Genomic DNA, 24354 nt, shown 5'->3' with positions numbered 1-24354 from the left:
CCTGTTGAGTCATAGATTTCAAAGAAATTTCCACTGGGATTTGAGCTAATTACTTGTGATAAATACCAAAATTTACCTGTTGAGTCATAGATTTCTTAACTTCGGATCTACCAAGCACCGAAATTTCAAAGAAAACCTCTTGAGTCATAGATTTCTTTGTTAACTCCGGATCTACCAAGCAATATCTTAACTCTGGATGAGTCATAGATTTCTTAACTCTGACTCTGGATCTACCAAGCACCAAGATTTCAAAGAAATTTCCATTGGGATTTGAGCTACTTAACTCCGGATCTACCAAGCAATATCTTAACTCTCGATGAGTCATAGATTTCTTAACTCCAACTCTGGATCTACCAAGCGCCAAGATTTCAAAGAAATTTCCACTGCGATTTGAGCTACTTAACTCCGGATCTACCAAGCAATATCTTAACTCTGGATGAGTCATAGATTTCTTAACTCCTACTCTGGATCTACCAAGCGCCAAAATTTTCAAAGAAATTTCCACTGGGATTTGAGCTACTTAACTCCGGATCTACCCACTGAGTCATAGATTTACTCCGGATCTACCTACTAAGTCATAGATTTCTTTCTTAACTCTGGCTCCGGATATGCCAAGATTTCAAAGAAATTTCCACTGGGATTTGAGCTACTTAACTCCGGATCTACCTACTGAGTCATAGATTTCTTTCTTAACTCCAGATCTACCTCTAAGTTATAGATTTCTTTCTTAACTCTGGATCTACCAAGCAATTTCTTAACTCCGGATGAGTCATAGATTTCTTAACTCCAGCTCTGGACCTTTTCTTTCTTAACTCCAGATCTACCAAGCGCCAAGATTTCAAAGAAATTTCCACTGGGATTTGAGCTACTTAACTCCAGATGTACCTATTGAGTCATAGATTTCTTTCTTAACTCCAGATCTACCTACTAATTCATAGATTTCTTTCTTAACTCAGATTTCTTTCTTAACTCTGGATCTACCTACTAAGTCATAGATTTCTTTCTTAACTCCGGATCTACCAAGCGATTTCTTAACTCCGGATGAGTCATAGATTTCTTAACTCCGGCTCCAGATCTACCAAGCGTCGAAATTTCAAAGAAATTTCCACTGGGATTTGAGCTACTTAACTCCGGATCTACCAAGCCCCGAGATTTCAAAGAAATTTCCACCGGAAATTGAGCTAATTACTTGTAATAAAATACCAAAAGTTACCAGCTAAGTCATAGATTTCTTAACTCCCGATCTACCAAGCGCCCAGATTTCAAAGAAATTTCCACCGGAATTTGAGCTATTTATTTGTGATAAAATACCAAAAGTTACCTGCTGAGTCATAGATTTCTTAACTCGATCTACCAAGCGCCTAAAGGGATCAAATCTCTTTTCACTCGAAAAAAGGTTTGCATATCAAAAGATTTGATCCCTTTAGTCTGATAGGTCTGGAGTTAAGATGGAACTATGCTAGTTTAATCTCTCCCTTTAAATAGGCTATATTCCACATGAATACCATGCGTTCTCAATACCATTGGCCATTTTTACTCTTATTATTATTGTATTTTTTAGGGTTATTTTTATTTTCATTTTTTTAACTTTATGTAATTTAACTTAGTCAAAATATTAAACATTACATTACAACATCTTTACTAACTAAACTGGGTTGAAAGCAATTATATAATTATAGTCCAAAACAAAACAAAACTATATATATGAAAAAAAAAAATTAATCTATAAGAAACAAAAAAAATTTATAAATTTTTAATAATTTAAGTGATATATAAATTGATCTCCTATTATTGTCATTCCACTTTACCAATTTACATTATTTAATTTTTTCATCAAATTTCCTAAATATCCTATAATCTATTTATTTATTTATTTATGATCAAAATTCCCAAATAATCTAGAATAAAATTACAACTCAATACCATCTTATACCCATTTTACATGTATACTGCCGACAAGGATAACAAATGAATTGCATTAATAAAATATACAGTACAAAGGCCCTTTGTATCTGCAAAGGAGTTACATAATCTCTCGTGTCTCCGAAAAAGTTTTTTAAGGAAATAAGCGCAAGGTGTAAAAGGAATCTGGATTGTAGGTTTTTTCATTCATAAAATGGTATTAAATTTATATTTTATATATATATATAGAGGTTGAGTGAGTTTAATGGTAAAGAGTGTGTTTTTCTTAAGAAGTTGTATGTTTAAAAATTAGAGCGACTATTATGTTTTGGTAAATTTAGTAGTTAAATTTTTAGTAAAAATGAACCTTTTGTCTTGTCTTACAAAACAAAAAAATAAAAAATAACATACACTAATTTAGTATCTAACTTAACTGTGACCTTCTTTTATAAAAAAAATAGATAATAATAACGGATTGAAAAGAATAATTTATCTGGTTAATATGAATATTACTGGACATTTTATCACCATATGCCCAACTGCTGATTATACTTCCATCTCGGCGATGACGATAGAAATTTGGCTTCAATTCCAAGTTTGGCCGATGCTCTGCTGCAACTCCTTCGCCTCGGAGCAGTGAATCATACAGCTGTTCTTGCTGCTCCAACGTCTCATACAGGGGTGATTCCTGGTCTTAGGGAGACACACAGTCCCAATTCACAATTGCCACCAGACCAAAAACAAGAAACGAAAGGGATGCATTGATGCGGCCCAATATGACCAGCAAGGGCGCCAATGCTGCACCAGACATGAGCGCCTGCCTGACCATCGAGACAGCAACATTGCGCACTTGGGTAGGAAAGAGCTCCGCACTGTAAATATACATCACATCAAAGGCCAGCGACACCGACCTGAAACCAATGGACTCTGAAATCAGCTGAACCCAACTGCGATACACAGACACCCCTGTTCCAGATGTTGGATTTAGAGACGTCTAATTGCAATAATTAAGTTGGACATACGTGCATCATGATTATGATGTCAATTACTGTCAGCAAGATTACATTCATATGCCAAATAATGTGATTAATTAAGTCATGGCATTAAACGTATTTAAAAATAAGGATTTGGATACAAATACATGTAGATTAATGTTAATCAATTATAATTGTTAATGGACCGATTATAGTTGATTAAAATAAATAGCAATATTAAATTTGAGCTGAATAAGGAAATCAAAATCTGATTGATTGATTGATTTCAATCAATCTGAAATTTCAGACAGACTTGTTTCAGCTAAATTTTAGGCTGCCCTAGGATTGGGGTTTTGCAGTGCTATAAAAGGGCTGAGTCTCCAAGGCTTGCAATCAACTCATAAAGATTGTCTGCTCCATTGAAGACTGGAAGGATTGCAAGCTCTTGGAAGGATTCAAGAGCCAATAACTCAAGTCAAGACCAGGAGCCTTTGAGGATGGAAAGTAAGTTCCGCTGTGCATTAATTTCAATTTCTTACAAAGGAGTAGATCTTGGTTGGCGTTTAAGGTAATTAGGAAAACCCTCTCAAGTTAAATCCATCAATTGGTATCAGAGCCCCCTTCTGTAAGAATCCGTGCTTGATTTTTGGAGATTAACTGTTTTTTGTTTCGTATGGAATAACAGTCTCTTTTTTATTCATCTGGTCTTGAACTTGTTCGTTGGAACGAAACAGTGGATCGAACCCTAGAATAAATTATCCCATTTCTCGTATTGTTGGGAATACATTGACCTTTCTGAATATAATGGTTTTTTCAACAGTAGTGTTTATGAATTTTCTTTATTCTCTGCATTTGAAGATTTTTTTTTGGTGGTTTATGATTCCTGCATATATTGGAAATCTATGGGTTTTAGTGTTTTGTGTCTTTCTTTTGATTTTCACTGTTTTGGGAAGGATTTCTATGCTCGTGTGGTGGCTGTCTTTTTTGTCTTCCTCAGTCGTCAAAGTTTCTTGCATACATGCTACCTTCTGGGAGGAACCTGTGAGCCTTGGGGTTTATTAACCACTGTCAGTCTTCATGGAAGCCTTAACTATTAATCAAAATACACGTGGGCCAAAAATGCAACAGATAAAAATGCTTTGTCGGTTATTTGCAAAGAGCTCCCGTTAACCTATTATCGGTTATATGGATATGCGGATAATTAAAGGTCCAGAAAGCATATGGAAACAGACCCAATCAAATGGCCCGATGCCCAGAAACATTGACAGGGCCGAAAATCTTAAACAGCAGCCTGAAATAACCCCCTTATGAGAGGAAGGCAAACTTCTGAAAATCATAAATACAAATCGATATTAGTAAGGATTTCAAAGTTTATTTTGCAGCCATTATTTTTTAGATTATACGACTTATCAATGGTTTCTTAGTTCTCTTCTTGTAAGAATTCTGAATAAGTTATACGATTTATTCTGTTTGTTTCTTGTATAAATTAAATAAGAATTAAAGAATTCTGAATAAGAATTAAAGAATCCTGTATGTATAAATTGTATATACGATTTATCAGAATGACATATAAAAAAAAAAATAAAAAAAAAAAATTTTACCAGGCGTGAATTGAAAGAAGGATCTATATAAGTGAATTAATGATTGTAATGGCCAGAGCATTGTGGCGTTGATTTATCAAGCAATGTAATCAAAATCAAATCTTTAGAATAGTAAATTTTAACCGTGTAAAAAGAAAAAGGGTTTTCAGTTCAAATCATTTTAAAGATGTTTACTTTAAGGGATTCGATCTCTCATCTCTCATGGACGTGAGGTTAACCATGTTGATGTGTCAATTTCGTTAAGTAAAAAAAAAAAGGAGGTTTTCATTTACAAATCTTTTTTGAAGTTTTTTTTTCTTTATAGGATTAATCTCCTTTTTCACTTAATAACGGGTTAATTTTTTCACTTAACGATTCAATGTTAACTTAACGAAACTTTTGGTTAACCTGGATAATGGGTTAACTTTTGGTTCTTAGTTTTGGTCTGCTATGTATATGGAGTTAACCTTGATCTTCAAAGTTATGGCATAAAAATTTGTATTAACGTTAATTACTGATATAATACCAAATTCGGATTTTATCACAATAATGCTAATTATGGCATAAAAATTTGTATTAACGTTAATTATTGTTATAATACTAAATTTGGATTTGATCACAATGATGCTAATCATGGCAACCATAAATTATTTAATATTCTCTAAATAAATTATTGAAGCATTTCTAAAAGGTAATCATTGTAGAAACTGCTAAAGTTTTACTAAAACCTAATAATTATTTTGATGAATATAGTTGACATATTAAATTTAAAAGAGTTATGAGATACTGTATTCTATATAGGACGAGTGGATTCTATAGGTACGTCCTAGATTAGGTTTTAGACATAATTTTGGAATCTAACTAAAGACGGTGTTTGGTATACATGTGTTGTTTTCGCATGAGTCAAGCATTGATGTTCGCAAACGAACCGCTCTCTGTAAGACGATTGCAAGGATGACTCATGACAAGTTGAAGTAACGTGCTGGCAATGGACGTGGGTGTTAGCTTTCCCAAAGGAGGGTTGGCGCCTGCTAAGTTGTTTGGTGCATAAGGGTTGCCTGAATGTAATGATTGCACCCAAAGGTGTTTCATTACTGAATGGTGTTTTGGCTAAAGTTTTAATTGAGCAAATAGTTTTACACATGCCTTTAGATAGATTTTAGAATTATGATTAAATCGTGATGCATCGTATCTAAATTATTTCCTTGTTCTTGAATTTTTCAGATCCAAACATAATGTTAAGTCTAAGTCAGATTAAGCCCCTCATGGGGAACAATTTCAAACAGTGGGAGGAAAAGCTGAAATTAGTCTTAGGGATCATGCAATTGGACACAGCACTGAGATTTGATCGCCCCAAGCCTAATAAAGAGAGTGAGGTAACTCCTCAAGAGAAGGCTGATATTGCTAGATGGGAGCATTCAGATCGCATGTGCATAATGGTGATGAAGCAAACGATCCATGAGACTTTTCGAGGCATCATACCTGATACAGAGACAGGCGCTATTGAATACCTTAAGGCCCTTGAAGAAAAATTCACAAAGAGTAAAAAGACTGATGTGAGTACACTCTTTGTGAAGTTGGCAACAATAAAATACAAGGGAAAAGAAGGGGTTAGAGAGCATGTTATTGAGATGACAAGACTTCAACGTGCCTTGAAAGGGCATAATTATGACATCTCTGATGAGGTTCTCATTGAGTTCATTTTTCTGTCTCTCCCGTCTAACTTTAGTCAATTCAAGATGACTTATAATTGTCAAAAAGAGACGTGGACATTACCTGAGTTTGAGGCTCGGTTGGTGCAGGAGGAAGAGAGACAGAAAATGACTAAGGGAGAAAGTGCTCATGTAGTAACATCTAATCCTAAGGGTAAAGGCAAGAAGCGCAAGTTTACTGCCAAGGAAAAGGGACCTACCAAGGTAGCTGCAAACAATGCCGCGCAGAAAAGCAAGAAGGAAGATACTTCTGTGAAAGCAGGAGAAAGGAACTGTTTTTTCTGCAAAGCGCCAGGACATACAAAGAAATTCTGCACCAACTATCATGCATGGTTGGCAAAGAAAGGTATGTCTCTTGCTTTGGTTTGTTCTGAAGTTAATTTAAGTTCTGTATCTAGATATACTTGGTGGATAGATTCAGGTGCAACGACTAACATCAGTATGTCGATGCAGGGTTGCCTAAGCCATCGCAAGCCAAGTGAGGCAGAGCGCTACGTTTACGTAGGAAATGGCAATAAAGTAGAAGTGGAAAGCATAGGAAAATTTAGATTATTATGTAAGACAAGATTTTATTTAAGTTTTGATGCTTTAGTGGTTCCATCTTTCAGAAGGAACCTAATTTCTATATCTTATTTGGACAAAAATGGTTATGTATGTTCATTTGGTAATGGAAATTTCAGTTTGTGTCAAGATTCTAAGCTTCTTGCTTCTGGTATCCTGTCTTCTTATGATAATCTTTATTTTCTAGATATAGACACTTCACATTCAGAGGCACTGCATATAGATAATAGAAAACGTAAATTAACTTGCGAGAAATCTGCAACATTATGGCACAAGCGATTAGGACATATCTCTATGAAAAGGATAGAACGTCTTGTGTCTAATGAAATTCTCCAACCTTTAGATTTTACAAACTTAAGTGATTGTGTAAATTGTATAAAGGGAAAACAAACTAATAAACGTAAGTATGATGCAAAAAGGTGTAATGATGTCTTAGAATTGATTCATACGGATATCTGTGGTCCTTTTTCAAAGGCTACAAGAAATGGTGACCGTTACTTTATCACATTCATAGATGATTATTCAAGATATGGTCATATTTACTTAATAAAAGAAAAGGCGGAAGCATTAGACGTGTTCATAAAGTTCAAAACTGAAGTTGAGTTACAACTTAACAAACGTATAAAGTCCATTCGTTCTGATCGTGGTGGTGAATACTACGGTCGTTATGATGGATCAGGAGAACAACGTCAAGGTCCCTTTGCAAAATACTTAGAGGAATGCGGAATTGTGCCTCAGTATACGTTGCCAGGTTCGCCTGCAATGAATGGTGTTGCTGAGCGACGAAATCGCACCCTTAAAGACATGGTGAGAAGTATGATTGCTCGTACAACTCTACCTGAGAATTTGTGGGGAGAATCCTTAAAGACTGCAGCATACATACTTAATAGAGTGCCTACTAAAGCAGCTAACAAGACCCCTTACGAGTTATGGGTTGGGCGCAAGCCTAGCTTGAATCATTTGAGAGTTTGGGGATGTCCATGTGAAGCTAGGCCTTATAAACCAAGCAAAAAGAAACTGGACGAAAGAACCGTTAGTTGTTACTTTATAGGCTATTCTGAACGATCTAGGGGGTTCAAATTCTATAATCCAACAGAACATACAGTTTTCGAGTCAGGAAGTGCAAAATTTTTTGAGGATAATGAGTTAGTGGGGGGAGATATGACAAAAGATAGTATTTTTGAAGAAGAAGAGACAAATGCGAATGAGACTATGGACCAAAGTCCTAGTTTTGTTCAAATTCCGATTGCGTTTAGAAATACATCTTTTGACAATGTGCAAACTTCATCATCCCAAACAACTCAGTTAGAAACTCAACATGGAATAGAGAACACAAATGGACCTGAACCCAACCCAAACCCTCACATTGACATGACAAATGTTGATGGCCTAGGGCCTGTGGGAGAGTCAGAAGTTGGTAATGATGTTCTTCCTCCTGTTGAAGATCAAGTTGTAAATGAACCTCAAGAAAATCTAGAGCCTGTGCCAATTAGGAGATCTACTAGAGAGAAAAGATCTACACAATCAAAGGATTATGCATATCTTCAAGAACATGAGTTTGACATTGGCATGTTTGAAAATGATCCTGTTAATATCAAACAAGCTGTGGAAAGCTCTAACTCTCAAATGTGGATTAATGCCATGAATGAAGAGATGAAATCTATGTATGACAATGACGTTTGGGATATCGTTCCATTGCCTAAAGACAAGAAACCCGTTGGTTGCAAATGGATATTTAAGACTAAGCGGGATTCTAAAGGCAATGTTGAAAAATACAAGGCACGTCTTGTTGCGAAAGGTTTCACACAGAAAGAAGGCATTGATTATAAAGAGACTTTCTCTCCAGTTTCATCGAAAGACTCTTTAAGGATTATATTGGCGCTTGTAGCACATTATGATTTAGAACTTCATCAGATGGATGTAAAGACGGCGTTTCTCAATGGTGACATTGATGAAACGATCTATATGAAGCAGCGAGAAAACTTTGTATCAGGTGATGCAGGGTCTATGGTTTGCAGACTTAAGAAATCTATCTATGGGCTAAAACAAGCATCTCGACAATGGTATTATAAGTTTCACCAAGTTATTAGCTCATTTGGTTTTGAGTCTAACATAGTAGATGAATGTATATACCTTAAGTTCTGTGGGAGTAAATTTATTTTCATGGTTTTATATGTAGATGACATATTGCTTGCCAGTAACGATAAAGACATGTTGCATCAAACTAAGAATTTTTTATTTAAGAACTTTGAAATGAAAGATCTTGGTGATGCATCATTTGTTCTAGGGATTGAAATACTTAGAGATAGATCTCAAGGTATTCTGAGGTTATCCCAGAGGAAATATATCGATAAGATTCTAACAAGATTTGGCATGCAAAACAGCAAACCAGGAGATACTCCTATATCAAAAGGAGATAAGTTTAGTCTGAAACAATGTCCCCAAACTGACTTAGATAAAAACCTCATGAAAGATATTCCCTATGCCTCAGCCGTGGGTAGCATCATGTATGCACAAGTATGCACGCGTCCGGATATTGCGTTCATTACCGGAATGCTAGGGAGATATTTGAGTAACCCAGGTATGGAACACTGGAAGGCAGCCAAGCGAGTGTTGAGATACCTAAAGAGAACAAGGGACTATATGCTCACGTATCGGAGATCGGAACAGCTCGAGGTCATTGGATACACCGATTCTGATTTTGGAGGATGTGTCGACAGCATGAAATCAACATCAGGATACATCTTCATGATGGCAAGTGGTGCTGTGTCATGGAAGAGCGCTAAACAGTCATTGGTAGCCTCCTCCACTATGGCAGCTGAATTTGTTGCATGTTTTGAAGCATCTAATCATGGCGTATGGCTGAAGAACTTCGTCACAAGTCTGAAAATTGTGGATTCTATTCAGAAACCACTCAAATTATTATGTGACAACAATTCAGCAGTGTTATACGCATCCAACAACCGAAGTTCGTCAAAGTCGAAGTACATTGACATTAAGTTTTTGGTTGTAAAAGAGAGAGTGCAAAATAATGAATTATGTATAAAACACATAGGTACAGACTCCATGATTGCGAATCCTCTTACTAAAGGATTACCACCCAAGAAGTTTCACCAACATGTTGCTTGTATGGGTGTAATATCTGTTTAGGATAATTAGAAAAATGTGGGAGTCTGAATATGTTTTAAGTTCTGTTTTTTGATGTTCTATGTAATGCAATTGTAAACAATTTTGACGATATATACAAGTTGCATTCAGTTTCAATTTCATTATTTCTTTCTTTAAAGTTTAAGTTTTTGGCCTCATACAGTAAAGTAAAGGTGACTCAATTAGAAATAGGCACGTCTAATCACACTTGCGTGTAATTTCTAAACTATATGTCCAAATCAGATTCATGTCATTCAGTTATGTTGGCAGCGTGATTTATGTCAGTTTAGTTGCGAATAAATGTGACAAATGCCGCTTAAGTCCTTTGTTAGCATAATTGATGGACGGAATTGTTTAAGAAATACGATAAGTAAAGACAGAAAAGTTGCATGCAATAAAGTTAAGGACATATAATCAAAAGGTTGCACTTGTCCATGTGGGAGATTGTTGGATTTAGAGACGTCTAATTGCAATAATTAAGTTGGACATACGTGCATCATGATTATGATGTCAATTACTGTCAGCAAGATTACATTCATATGCCAAATAATGTGATTAATTAAGTCATGGCATTAAACGTATTTAAAAATAAGGATTTGGATACAAATACATGTAGATTAATGTTAATCAATTATAATTGTTAATGGACCGATTATAGTTGATTAAAATAAATAGCAATATTAAATTTGAGCTGAATAAGGAAATCAAAATCTGATTGATTGATTGATTTCAATCAATCTGAAATTTCAGACAGACTTGTTTCAGCTAAATTTTAGGCTGCCCTAGGATTGGGGTTTTGCAGTGCTATAAAAGGGCTGAGTCTCCAAGGCTTGCAATCAACTCATAAAGATTGTCTGCTCCATTGAAGACTGGAAGGATTGCAAGCTCTTGGAAGGATTCAAGAGCCAATAACTCAAGTCAAGACCAGGAACCTTTGAGGATGGAAAGTAAGTTCCGCTGTGCATTAATTTCAATTTCTTACAAAGGAGTAGATCTTGGTTGGCGTTTAAGGTAATTAGGAAAACCCTCTCAAGTTAAATCCATCACCAGACTGGTGGAACAGCGTGCAGATTACGCAAGAAAGTCCAGCGAGAACACAAAACGATGACACCAGAATTCTGCGATCCATACAAGCCAACAGCAAAGATCCACCAAAAACACCCGGGATCTCCATTAAGGCATTGAAAGCCACTGTAAAATATAAATCAAAATTCAGATTCTCCACATTTAGCTGGATCCCATAGTAAGCCAGTCCAATTCCTACCCCTACTGTCATTACTAGAATCATCCTCCAGCGAGCCCAACGAGAAAACTGGAGGCTCTTGCCTGTGCTACTTTCTTGCGATTTCATATCCCTGGCTATCACAATATGGTCCGGGACTCTGTTCCCATTCAATTTGCCCATATCTGACAAAATCTCCATGGACTCCTCTGTTCTTCCTCTAATTGCCAGCCATCTTGGGGAATCTGAAATCAATGGCAGGATTCCAATGCAGTAGACCAGGGGAAGTGCAGAAATCAATACATATGTCTGCCTCTAGGAAGATTGGGTGACATATGCCATGGCGGAGAGGGCCAGGAATCCTGCTGTGAAGAAAAAGAATCCGTATAGCCGCTCCATCTCCGGCCAACTGATTCTGTTGATAATACCAGACAACAGGTTCCGATGCCTGAGCGGGAAAATCCATTTGCAAAACGCAGCAGGGCGTATATCCAGAAGTTTGGAGAAAGGGCGGTGAGAAATCCTGTGGTGGCTGCTAACAGGCATGCCAGGGTCAAAAAAAAAATTCTGCCTAACCACGAATCTGTCAAGCGACCCAGAAAAGCTGACTCTGCATGTTGGTTTCCAGACAAGGTTAGTTATTGATCATATAGAAATCGTTTCAGCTTTTGAGAAGAAACAAACCATCCTTATCTGCTTACAACATCAACATCCATATCAGATTAGTTGTGAAGCTAGATTGTTTTGTTGGTGGATAGGAACCTATTTATATTTTTTAAAGATTGGAATTTTTAATTTTTGTGAAATCTTGAAAATTTAGTTAAATAATCAAACCAATTTAACTTTTTTATATATTTATAAGATGTAAATTAGTTGATTTGTGTAGGATGTTTTTTTATATATTTATTTAATGTAGATTAATTAATTTGTGTGGGGTTTACTTTCTATTAGGTCACAGATTCAAATTTTATAGAGAGAGTTAGTTTGTGTAGAATTTAGTCTCCACTAAGTCACAGATTCAAATTTTATTGGGAGAGATTGAGAAATGGAAGCCACTTTAAAAGAATTAAAATCCCAAAAAACTAAATTATCAACTAAAATTGACATCTTACAAGTATAAAACAACAATACTTTATAAAAAACAACCATACTTTATAAGTAGCAATACTTTTTTCATTCTATGTTTTAATTATGAAACAACAAATGCAAACTCTATTTTTTTTTATGTAAAATTCTCTTATTCACAACCTTCCTTGATTAAGTTGAGTTTATAAAAATTTAGATTCCATGTCCAAGAATGAAAACAATTACAGGGAGAAGACAATTAGGGAGAAAAAGACTAAATAAAAATAAGATTGCAAGTTGCTTCTCTGTTTTCAATGGATATAAGAATAAATTTCTGGATTCCCTTCCTTTATATATTATAAAGGAAACCTGTAGTTTTGCAATTTTAACTACTATTTATTGATTGAAACCATCACTAAATTAAGGAATTGGAAAAAAATGAAAATGGTATAGGAATAAATTATATATTATTACCTTTATTTATATATTATAAAGATTTTGGAAAAAATATGAATTACTATTTTATTGATGGAAACAATCAATAAATTAAATAAGGAATTTTTAATTTCTAAAAAAAAATTAAGATTTGAATTTTTAATTTCTATCAAATCCTCAAATCTAGTTAAATTTTTTTAATCATACTAATTTAACTTTATATATATATATATATATAAAAGATGTAAATTAGTTGATTTGTGTAGGGTGTCTTTTTGTATAGGGTGTTTTTGTATAGGGTGTTTTTTTATATTTATTTGATGTAGATTAGTTGGTTTGTGTGGGGTTTACTCTCTATTAGGTCACAGATTCAAACCTTATAGAGAGAGTTAGTTTGTGTAGAATTTATTCTCCACTAAGTCACAGATTCAAACCTTATTGGGAGGGGTTGAGGAATAGAAGCCACTTTAAAAGAATTAAATTTCCCAAAAAACCAAATTATCAACTAAAATTGACATCATTGTTGTACAAAACAACAATACTTTATAAAAAAATAACAATACTTTATAAGTAACAATACTTTTTTCATCCTAAATTTTAGTCATGAAACAACAAATGCAAACTCTATTTTATATGTAAAATTCTCATATTCACAACCTTTGTGATTAAGTTGAGGTTTATAAAAATTTAGATTCCATTTCCAAGAATGAAAACAATTACAGGGAGAAGACAATTGGAGAGAAAAAGACTAAATAAAAATAAGATTGCAAGTTGCTTCTCTGCTTTCAATGGATATAGGAATAAATTTCTGGATTACCTTCCTTTATATATTATAAAGGAAACATTTAGTTTTGCAATATGAACTATTACTTTTTTGATTGAAACTATCACTCAATTAAGTAAGGAATTGGGAAAAAATGAAAATGGTATAAGAATACATTTCTTGATTGCCTTTATTTATATACTATAAATATTTTGTAAAAAATATGAATTACTATTTTATTTAGGGAAATAATCAATAAATTAAATAAGGAATTAGGAAAAAAAATGAAAATGGAAATAATTAATTAAAAAAAAATGAAAATGGATATAAAAAATTAAAAAAAAAAAAAAGGAAAATAGGTATAAGAATAAATTCCTGATTGCTTTTATTTATATACTGTAAAAGCAACATTTAATTGCTTTTATTTATATAATATTAAAACAACATCTAATTTTGCATAAAATATTAACCAACTACTTTTTGATTGAACCATGTAAAATATTAACCAACTACTTTTTGATTGAACCATGCAAATTATTATGTCACTTGAATTTTTTTAACAACCATCTACAATTTCTAGTCATTATGGCTTTGCTTTTCAAATATTTCAATGGAATATTTGTAATTTATTTTGAAATGATATTGTTGTATAATTGCAATTTGGTTTAATACTTAATTTTATAATATTTCTTGCAATGGAATATTTGTGATTTATTTTGAAATGATATTAGTGTATAATTGGCACTTTGCTTTAACAATTAATTTTATAATATTTCTTTGCAATAGAATATTTGTGATTTATTTTGAAATGATATTATTGTATAATTGGCAATTTGGTTTAACAACTAATTTTATAATATTTCGTGGCATGGATTTGATACCATTGTGCATTGTGTTCTTGTTCCTGGATTTTTCAGATTTATGTTTTTTAAAATTTTCCTTGCATATAACACATTTTTCTTTCAATAGCTAGAAATGGTACCCACAATTTGGATGGCCAACCTGTATAATAGATACTAATTGGATTCCAAAATGTATTCACCTTTCGAATTTAGAACTATGCTCGACTTAGTATTTGAATTTAGAACTATGATTGATTTAGTATTTCTTCAAATTGTAGTAAAAGAGAATAAAGATAAGAAATAATAATTTTTTAATAAAATTATTATGTTTAACAAAGATATAATAAAATTAATATTTCATTAATAATGATAAAAAAAAATTAATATTTCATTAATAATGATAAAAAATCAGAAATGAAAAAATATAAAATTAAAACTAAATATAATATAAAACTAAATATAAGAAATATTTGTGTTTTCAAAAAATTTGAACAAAAAACTTACATAATAAATCTATCAATAAAACAAATACAATTATATTACAGATATTTTAAAACACCATAAAAATTAAATAAATATATGGTAGTTTTGGATACCAAAAAATTATTAAAACTATAAATATAAAATTACACCACTACATATAAACTCATAAATCTTATAATTTAATATATAAATAAAATTTCAAGAGATTATGTATCCTACAAAATTAAAATTTAACCTACATTCCTTGATAGGACAAAAATTAAAAAATTCAATTTTTTAAAAACATATAAATGTAAATGGCTCAATAGATAAAAATTAAAAAATTCAATTCAATCAAACTAGACAAATTGAAAAAATTAACTCTATGGATGATCAGGCGATCTCACACATATTGAATCAACAGATTTTGGATATAGATACAACAGCGTACAATGTTCAAGTACACCATATTAAACATTGATTGATGGCGATCCCGAGACGGTTGTGTGGCAAGACTTACGTGGCCACTGGGCCGTCCTTGGTCCTTCCTGCGCTGGCACACACCGAGGTTTGGTGAGGGTTTATGGCGCCTTCAATGCGCATCCGGCCCGAGGTTGGTCTTGTTTTGTGTGAGCACGACGTCTATGGTATGGCTCGACCTGGGCTCATTTGCGTTGTTGTTCGTTTGAGTTATGCTTCTATTCCTTTGTGGCTCATCTAGTTCGGCTCTAGAAGAAGATGGGTCTCTGTTGCCCGCTATCCTCTTGGTTCTTCTCTGGTTCCGGTCCTCTATCGTTTGCTAGTTATATGAATGTTTTTCGTTGGACCTGGTGGCTATTGTACACCTGGTTTTCCATGGAGGTCTCAAGTTTGGTTTGTCATTCTGGGTATGCCTTATTTCGACTATCTGCGAACGATTCTTTTACAACTTGCAGGTGATATTTTCTAACTAGGTTTTGGTCGCATTTCATAGGCCCTCCACCTGTTACTTTCATTGATGGCTTGGCTACTTATTTGACAGGTAAAAACCCCGTTCCGATTCCACTGTTTTGCCTTCCTGTAGTTTTTATTAACGGCCTTTCTCCTGGTGAGCAGGTTGTGGTATCATGGCACTTCAATCTTTGGTTGTGCTCAGGTTGGGGTTTCAACTCGTGGCTCGGTTGTGGAGTCCGACCTCCCCTTCAGGTATTCGCCGAGGGTCAAGTTCCTTATTTTTTCTCTGGTGTTGTTGTGTGTTATATAGCTATGCTTCCTCTCTGACAATCTTCTTGTCATTGTGTAGGTATCCCTCTCCTCTTTGTTGTGGCTACAAGGGGTTGGCTCTCGAGGATGACACGTCGTGGTCTCATCCTTGAAGATTTAGGTCTGATGTGCTTAAATCGGGTAGGGTCCTTCCTTGACTGCGCTCTACGGTTGCATTTTGGTTTTGGGCTATAGTTGTTTAACCCTTGGGGTTTCAGTTTGTTGGTCTGTCGATACTTGGTTGCCTCCTGTGCAACGAGCCCATCCTGTCAATTTTGTTTTTTGTTCTGGGAATGTGTTTCAGCCTTCTATTGTTGGTTGTCGTGTCTGTTGTTTCGTCTGTGTACTGGTTTGGTCTATTTGCATTATGGAAACCCTCCTCGGCCTATCTCGTTTGTATGAAGGATTGTTGGTTATTTTTTGAGGGCTCTGCGTCTTGAGGTCTATGTGGAATCTGGAAGTTTTGTCCTGTACTTCCGTGGACCTGATGATATATATATATATATATATATATATATATATATATACTGTAAATTTCTAATTTAAATCAAATAGTATGTATTTGGTAATGTACCTAGATGGTTTGGCTCTGTCGTATTTGATCCTTTCAGTCTCGGTGCACAGTTTGAATGTTAATCACACAATTTGTTGTTTAATTGCTATGCACAGTAATTTATACTTGTTGCTTCTGAAACTGTGAATACTTATAAGCTTTCTTTAAATTCATAAAGAAAATAATAATAATAATAATAATTGTTCAGAGTTATGCTTTTTTTCCTTTTTTTCATCTAGATGGCAGCAACCCCACTTTTGATTTTGGGTTGCCTATTTATGCTTGCTGGCAACCTCATACTATTGAGGAACCACCCTTAGTTACATTATAATTATTTTCCAGTTTCATTCAGTTTCATTTCTAACTTATTTTAAACAAATCCTATTCTAACTACTGTTCAGTTTATAAATAAAAACATTGGCTGTAACAACCTTCATTTAAAAATAAAAATAAAACTAACTAAAAGTGAACTTAATCAAAACAGCTTGTCCAACTGTCGCCTCCCTAGTCGGATGCTCCTGCATCAGGCTCCCAAGGTGAATGAATCTCATGGCTCCTGTCCATGAGCTCTTCAATCGAGTACCCGATGCTTTGAATCTGGCCTGCATCCAACCAAGAACTGTCCTCAATTGGATGGTCCTTCCATTTGACTAGGTACTATAAGTACTCTTTCTGTCAAGTCCACCTGGCCACCTGAGTATCCAAGATTTGTTCGATCTCTAGAGGTTTGGCTAGAGGCATCTGTTTGACCCATGACTCAGTCTCTCCCTGGGTGTCTCGTGTGTTCTATCGAACTGTCCTCCACATTAGCAGTAATGTAAGGGTACAGGTCTGCCACATTGAAGATGGGCGAGATCCCTATACCCGGGGGTAGTTGCAGTTCATATGCATTTGCAGAGAACTTTCACAGTATCCTACGAGGTCCTATTCTTTTCAGTTTCAATTTGTTACATTTGCCTTTAGGGAAACCTTTCTTTGCGTAGATGTGCCAGTACCAGGTCCCCTACATTGAATTATACTTCTCGCCGTTTTAAATCTGCCTTATGTTTATACCTTTGGCTATTGTCCTGTAATTTGGATTTCACTTGTTCATGAAGTTCGTTGATCACCTTCGCGAAGTCTTCACCATCAGCACTCCTTCGTTCCAACCGACCCAAATCCCATAACTCGTGCACACCACGGGGGTGCATCCCGTATAGGATCTGGAAAGGACTTCTGCCCATACTCCTGTTGGGTGAATCATTATAAGCGAACTATGCTTGTGCAAGTACGCGATCCCATTGTTGTGAATTTTCACCAACCAGACTACGTAACAGATTCCCCAGACTTTGGTTCACCACCTCAGTCTGCCCATCAGTCTGTGGGTGATAAGCTGAGCTGAAGTTTAGTTTGGTATCTAGCTTTTTCCACAAAGTCCGCCAAAAATGACCTATGAACTTCACGTCCTGATCTGAAACAATAGACTTCAGCAAGCCATGTAATCTGACAATCTTTGTGAAGAACAAGTGTGCTACATGTGTGGCATCGTTGGTCTTCCTACAGGGAATGAAATGCACCATCTTGGTGAAGCGATCCACCACCACCATGATTGAATCGAACCCCTTCTGTGTTCTTGGCAAACCTAAGACAAAGTCTAAACTGACTGAGTCCCATGGTCTATCCAGAATAGGCAGGGGTGTATATAATCCTGTATTTTGACTATGTCCCTTCGCAAGCTGACACATCTTACACCTAGCCACAAATCTTTGTACGTCTCTACGCATTTTTGGCCAATAATAGAAGTGGCTCACTTGATCCAAAGTCTTATCAATGCCAAAATGTCTGGCTAAACCCCCACTATGTTTTTCCTAGATTAAGTTTTCCCTCATCGAACATTCTGGAATACACAACTGTCCTCCCCTGAACAACAATCCTTCTTGTATGTTATAGTCTAGCCATGAACTGTTGTCTCTCAACAACGGATTCTGGCAAGCTTCATATGCTTCCTTAAAGTCTGCATCTGTTTCATATAGATCCTTAAGATGCTCAAATCCTAACACTTGCACTCTGCTTTCCTATAAAATCAAATTTCTCTTGCTTAACGCATCTGCCACTTTGTTGGCTTGACCGCTGATGTGTTTCAATACAAATGTAAAACTCTGGAGGTACTCCACCCACTTCGCATGTTTATGGTTCAGCTTGTGCTGTTGCATAACATACTGCAATGCAGAATTGTCTGAAAACAAAACAAATTCATTCGCCATCAAGTAATGTCTCCAATGTTTCAGTGCTTGGACCACTGCATAAAATTCCTTGTCATAAGACGTATACTTCTGCCTACTCTCATTCAACTTCTCGCTGAAATAGGCCACTGGCTTGTCCTCTTGGCTAAGTACTGCTCCAATGGTTGTCCCACTGGCATCGCAACGAACTTGAAAAATTTTGTTGAAATCTGGCAACCTCAAAATTGGTCTTTCGGTGATCTTCTTTTTCAGCAGCTGAAAACTCTTTTCCGCTGACTCCGTCCAATGAAAAGGTTGATTTGCCTTTTTAACGGTATCCACCATGGGTGCACAAATCCCACTAAAATCTTTTATAAATTTTCGATAAAAACTCGCCAACCCATGAAAACTCCGCACTTCAAACAAACTCCTGGGGGATGGCCAGCTAACTATGGTTGCAACCTTTTCCGGATCCATCTTTAATTCGTTTTCCAAAATCACAAATCCTAAATAAATCAATTCTTTCTTTAAAAAAGTACACTTCTTCAAATTTAACAGCAATTTGTTTTGTTGCAACTTTTCCAGGACATACCTGACATGTCGGAAATGTTCTTCCTCTGTCTTACTAAAAATAAGGATATCATCTAGATATACAATCACGAACTTTCCAATTTATTCCTTCAGCATCTCGTTCATCAAGCGCATGAATGTGTTGGGTGCGTTGCTCAGTCCAAATGGCATGACCAACCATTCATACAGGCCTTCATTGGTCTTGAAAGTTGTCTTCCATTCGTCCCCTTCACGAATCCGAATCTGGTGATATCTGCTTTTCAAATCAATCTTCGAAAAATATGCCGCTCCACTCAAACAGTCCATCATGTTGTCCATCTGTGGTAAAGGAAACCTGTACCTAATAGTGATCTTGTTAATTGCTTGAGAATCAGTACACATCCGCCATTCACCTCCTTTCTTGGGAGCTAAAACAGTTGGGACCACACAAGGACTTAAACTCTCCCGAATCAACCCTTTATCCAACAACTCTTGTACCTGCTTCCTGATCTCTTCATTGTCCTTTGGACTCATCCAGTAAGCAGCTTTGTTTGGTAAACTAGCCCCTGGAATGAAATCAATATGGTGACTGATACTCCTTTTTGGTGGCAATTTATTTGGTAGATCATCCACCACAATGTTACTAAAATCCTGTAGCATATCCTATATCTCCTCAAGTAAGTCAGTAATCTCAATATGGATTAGAACCGCTCTTGGCCTTCGCACAATTGCATATTTTACCTCATCATCTCCAATCTGCTGTAGAAACTCTTTTCCTCCTAATAGTAATGCTTTTGTTCCACCGTTTTCTGCCGTATCCTCCTCTTTCATGGGTACTAGCGTATGCTTTATCCCATCCTTAGCAAACTTGTAACAGTTTGTCTTCCCATCATGGACAACTTTCCTATCATATTGCCATGGTCTGCCCTGCAGTATATGGCACACATCCATCGGCATGATATCACAAGTTACTTTATCCTTATACCTACCAATGTGAAACTCCACTTCGCATTGCTCATCAACCAGCAGTTGGTGTCCTTTTTGTAACCAAGACACCCTGTATGGCGTTGGGTGCTTCAATCTTTTTAAACCCAATTTTTCTACCATTTCAGTGGCTACCAGGTTGTCAGTGCTCCCGCTGTCAATAGTCAATTTGCAGCATTTCCCATGTGCTTTACACACAATTTGGAACAGTGTTTTCCATTGTGTCTGGTCAGCTAACTCTTTAGCCAGTTTCAACAATACCTTGTTTAACACTAAGGCTTCTCCCGTTTCAGGCATGTTCTCCACTTCTTGTGGCAGTGCCTCTGCTTCTTCCGGTTGAGCAACATATGTTCCTCTTTGCCCTACTTGATCACTTTTAGGACATTCAAAAGACCTGTGTCCCCACTTGTGACACATGTAACACTGATAGGCATTTCCTATGCCTCTTGCCATTACCTCTTCCTTGTTGGTAAGGCCTTTCTCCTCTAGTGTTACCTTCTTTTTCAGTTGGTCCTGCAGTTTTTGAACTGCTGCCCTCTTCATTTTTGTTGATAATTCTACCTCTACCAAAAGATTGTCCTCTTCCTCTGCCAGATCAACATCCTCGTCTCGCATTCTGCTTTCTAGCGATCTTTTCTTCTGCCTTCAAAGCATTTTGATAGGCTTCCTCTATGGACTTGGGGGAAAGAATATTAATCTCATCTAGTATCTCCATCCGTAAGCCATTCACAAACCTTGCTGTCATTTCCGGGGTATCTTCAACATAACCCGCTTGCAGGTTTACTCTATAGAATTCTTTCGTATACTCCTTCACAGTCATTGCTCTTTACTTCAAGTTCTGCACCTGCCTTTACAGAGCAATCTGATAATCTTTGGGTAGAAACTTACTCTTCATATTGGCAATCATCCTATTCCACTTTTTGATCAATGGTTTATTTGACCTTCTCCTTTCTGCCTACACACTGTCCCACCACAGTGCTGCATGTCCCTTCAGTTTGGTGGCTGCAAACCTAACCTTTTTATCTTCACTGATTTCTTCACACTCAAAATATTTATCCAACTCACTAATCCAATCCAACAATACCTCCGTAGATAAACTGCCATCATAATTCGAAAGCTCTGGCTTTGGCTTGCTACTTTCCAACAAAATTGATCTCAATAATTTTATCTCTGGTCCCTCTTCGTCTGACCCATCCGTCGTGGCTGCAACTTCTTCTTCACTGTCATCACCACCTTCTGGATCCCTACGCCTCCCTGCTTCCACTGCTGCCAATCGGGCACTTAGGATCCTGATTTCTTCTTGCAACCCTTCATTGGCTACTCTCCTGGTAGCTCTACGTTGACTTCTTCTTCCTACTTCCATTTTTTCTTTTGAGAAAAGAACTTGCTCTGATACCAAAATTTGATGGCAATCCCGAGACGGTTGCGTGGCAAGACTTACGTGGCAACTGGCCCGTCCTTGGTCCTTCTCGCGCTAGCACACACTGAGGTTTGGTGAGGGTTTATGGCGCCTTCAATGCGCATCCAGCCCGAGGTTGGTCTCGTTTTGTGTGAGCACGACATCTATGGTATGGTTTGACCTAGGCACATTTGCGTTTTTGTTCATTTGAGTTATGCTTCCGTTCCTCTATGGCTCGTCTGGTTCGGCTCTGGAAGAAGATGGGTCTCTGTTGCCTGCTATCCTCTTGGTTCTTCTCTGGTTCCGGTCCTCTATCGTTTGCTAGTTATATGAATGTTTTTCGTTGGACCTGGTGGCTGTTGTACACCTGGTTTTCCGTGGAGGTCTCAGGTTTGGTTTGTCATTCTAGGTATGCCTTATTTCGACTGTCTGTGAATGATTCTTTTACAACTTGCAGGTGATGTTTTCTAACTGGGTTTTGGTCGCATTTCACAGGCCCTCCGCCTGTTACTCTCGTCGATGGCTTGGCTGCTTATTTGACAGGTAAAAACCCTGTTCCGATTCCACTGTTTCGCCTTCCTGTAGTTTTTATTAACAGCCTTGCTCTTGGTGAGTAGGCTGTGGTATCATGGCACTTCAGTCGTTGGTTGCGCTCAGGTTTGGGTTTCAACTCGTGGCTCGGTTGTGGAGTCCGGCCTCCCCTTCAGGTATTCATCGTGGGTCAAGTTCCTTGTTTTTTCTCTGGTGTTGTTGTGTGCTATATAGCTATGCTTCCTCTCTGACAATCTTCTTGTCACTGTGCAGGTATCCCTCTCCTCTTTGTTGTGGTTGCAAGGGGCTAGCTCTCGGGGATGAAACGTTGTGGTCTCGTCCTTGAAGATTTGGGTCCGATGTGCTTAAATCGAGTAGGGTCCTTCCTTGACTGCGCTCTGTGGTTGCATTTTGGTTTCAGGCTATAGTTGTTTAACCCTTGGGGTTTCAGTTTGTTGGTTTGTCGATACTTGGTTGCCTCTTGTGCAACGAGCCCATCCTGTCGATTTTGTTTTCTGTTCTGGGAATGTGTTTCGGCCTTCTGTTGTTGGTTGTCGTGTCTGTTGTTTCGTTTGTGTACTGCTTTGGTCTATCTGGGTTGTGGAAACCCTCCTCGGCCTATCTCGTTTGTATGAAGGACTGTTGGTTATTTTTTGAGGGCTCTGTGTCTTGAGGCCTGTGTGGAATCTGGAAGTTTTGTCCTGTACTTCTGTGGACCTGATGATATATATATATATATATATATATATATATTGTAAATTTCTAATTTAAATCAAATAGTATGTATTTGATATTGTACCTAGATGGTTTGGCTCTGTCGTATTTGATATTTTTAGTCTCGGTGCGCAGTTTGAATGTTAATCACACAATTTGTTGTTTAATTGCTATGCACGGTAATTTATACTTGTTGCTTCTGAAACAATGAATACCTGTAAGCTTTCTTTAATTCAATATATATATATAAATAATATATATATATATTGTTTAGAGTTATGCTTTCTTTCCTTTTTTCATCTAGATGGCAGCAACCCCACTTTTGATTCTGGGTTGCCTATTTATGCTTGTTGGCAGCCTCATACTGTTGAGGAACCACCCTTAGCTACATTATAGTTATTTTCCAGTTTCATTCAGTTTCATTTCTAACTTATTTTAAACAAATCCTATTCTAACTACTGTTTAGTTTATAAATAAAAACATTCGCAGTAACAGCCTTCATTTAAAAATAAAAATAAAACTAACTAAAAGTGAACTTAATCAAAACAGCTTGTCCAGCTGTGGCCTCCCTAGTCAGATGCTCCTGCATCACTGATCAAGGCAGTCATAGCTTTGTGATTAAACGAAGATATTTTGGGTATATACCACAGGCTGCATGCTTGTTTTGCAGCCAAAGCCCTGCATACATGCCTGGTGGCCATCCTTATGTAGCCAGTAAGTAAGATTTCTCTTTCAGAAAAGTGAATGTGAAAAAGGGCGGTGAAGGTCCAATGCTGGTTACATTCACTCCATAGTCAGTTGAAACCAAGTGCAAGATTGATAAGATTGTCTACTAAAAACTAATCAAATTAGCAATAGGAATTTGATTCTGTCAATAAAATAAAATAGAAAAATTCCTATGAAGAACATAGATAATTTGATTCATCAAATAAAATTCTACATTTTACCCAGAAAAGATCCTATGAAAAGCAGCAGGAAATCCAATTCCATTCATTCAATAAATTTCTACATTACCTAGAAAAGATCATATGAACATGGATGCAGGAAGTCCTGCTTTGAATTTATCTCCACAAACCAGACCCCACTCTGCAATAATGGAAGTATTGTCTCCTCCTACCCATTCCCACAAGCTTTTATCCATCTCACAGATAGAACTCTGCTTAGTGCAGGAATTCATGTTTGCATGCAAAACTTGGGATTGATGAGCAACACAACGCCAGGCAGGCTGCTTATCTGCGAAAATGGTAACCAAGGTGTGCTGGGCATCAAAAAGCCAAGCAAGGGAAACCGGAAAAGCATGGTTAAGCTGTGCATACCCAAAGCCACCAACATATTCATCTATTATATCCTCTAATGACACCTCTACTTTCTCTTCCTTTCCCTTTTCCTCATGCAGAGACAGGAATTCCTGATCACTGTCTATATTACTAGACCCCATGGAAAAGACTTCAAAGCTTCAATTAACTGTATCTGGTAAGGACATCGCTATTCCTAGCCTGTACTTATATATGTCTGT

General features: G+C 36.5%; 1 pseudogene; it reads right to left on the bottom strand.

Annotated features, from left to right (window-relative positions):
* Window positions 1–2387: 2387 nt before the first annotated feature.
* LOC149204966 (uncharacterized) lies at window positions 2388–24298 on the bottom strand (annotated as a pseudogene).
* Window positions 24299–24354: the final 56 nt, after the last annotated feature.

This window comes from Pinus tabuliformis, chromosome 1_2 (assembly GCF_031772625.1).
Source record: "Pinus tabuliformis cultivar Carrire ecotype Pingquan chromosome 1_2, CPIR1, whole genome shotgun sequence".
In the NCBI taxonomy this organism is placed as follows: Eukaryota; Viridiplantae; Streptophyta; class Pinopsida; order Pinales; family Pinaceae; genus Pinus; species Pinus tabuliformis.
The sequence above is the reverse complement of the archived record's forward strand: the minus strand, read 5'-3'. Positions and strand labels throughout refer to the sequence as shown.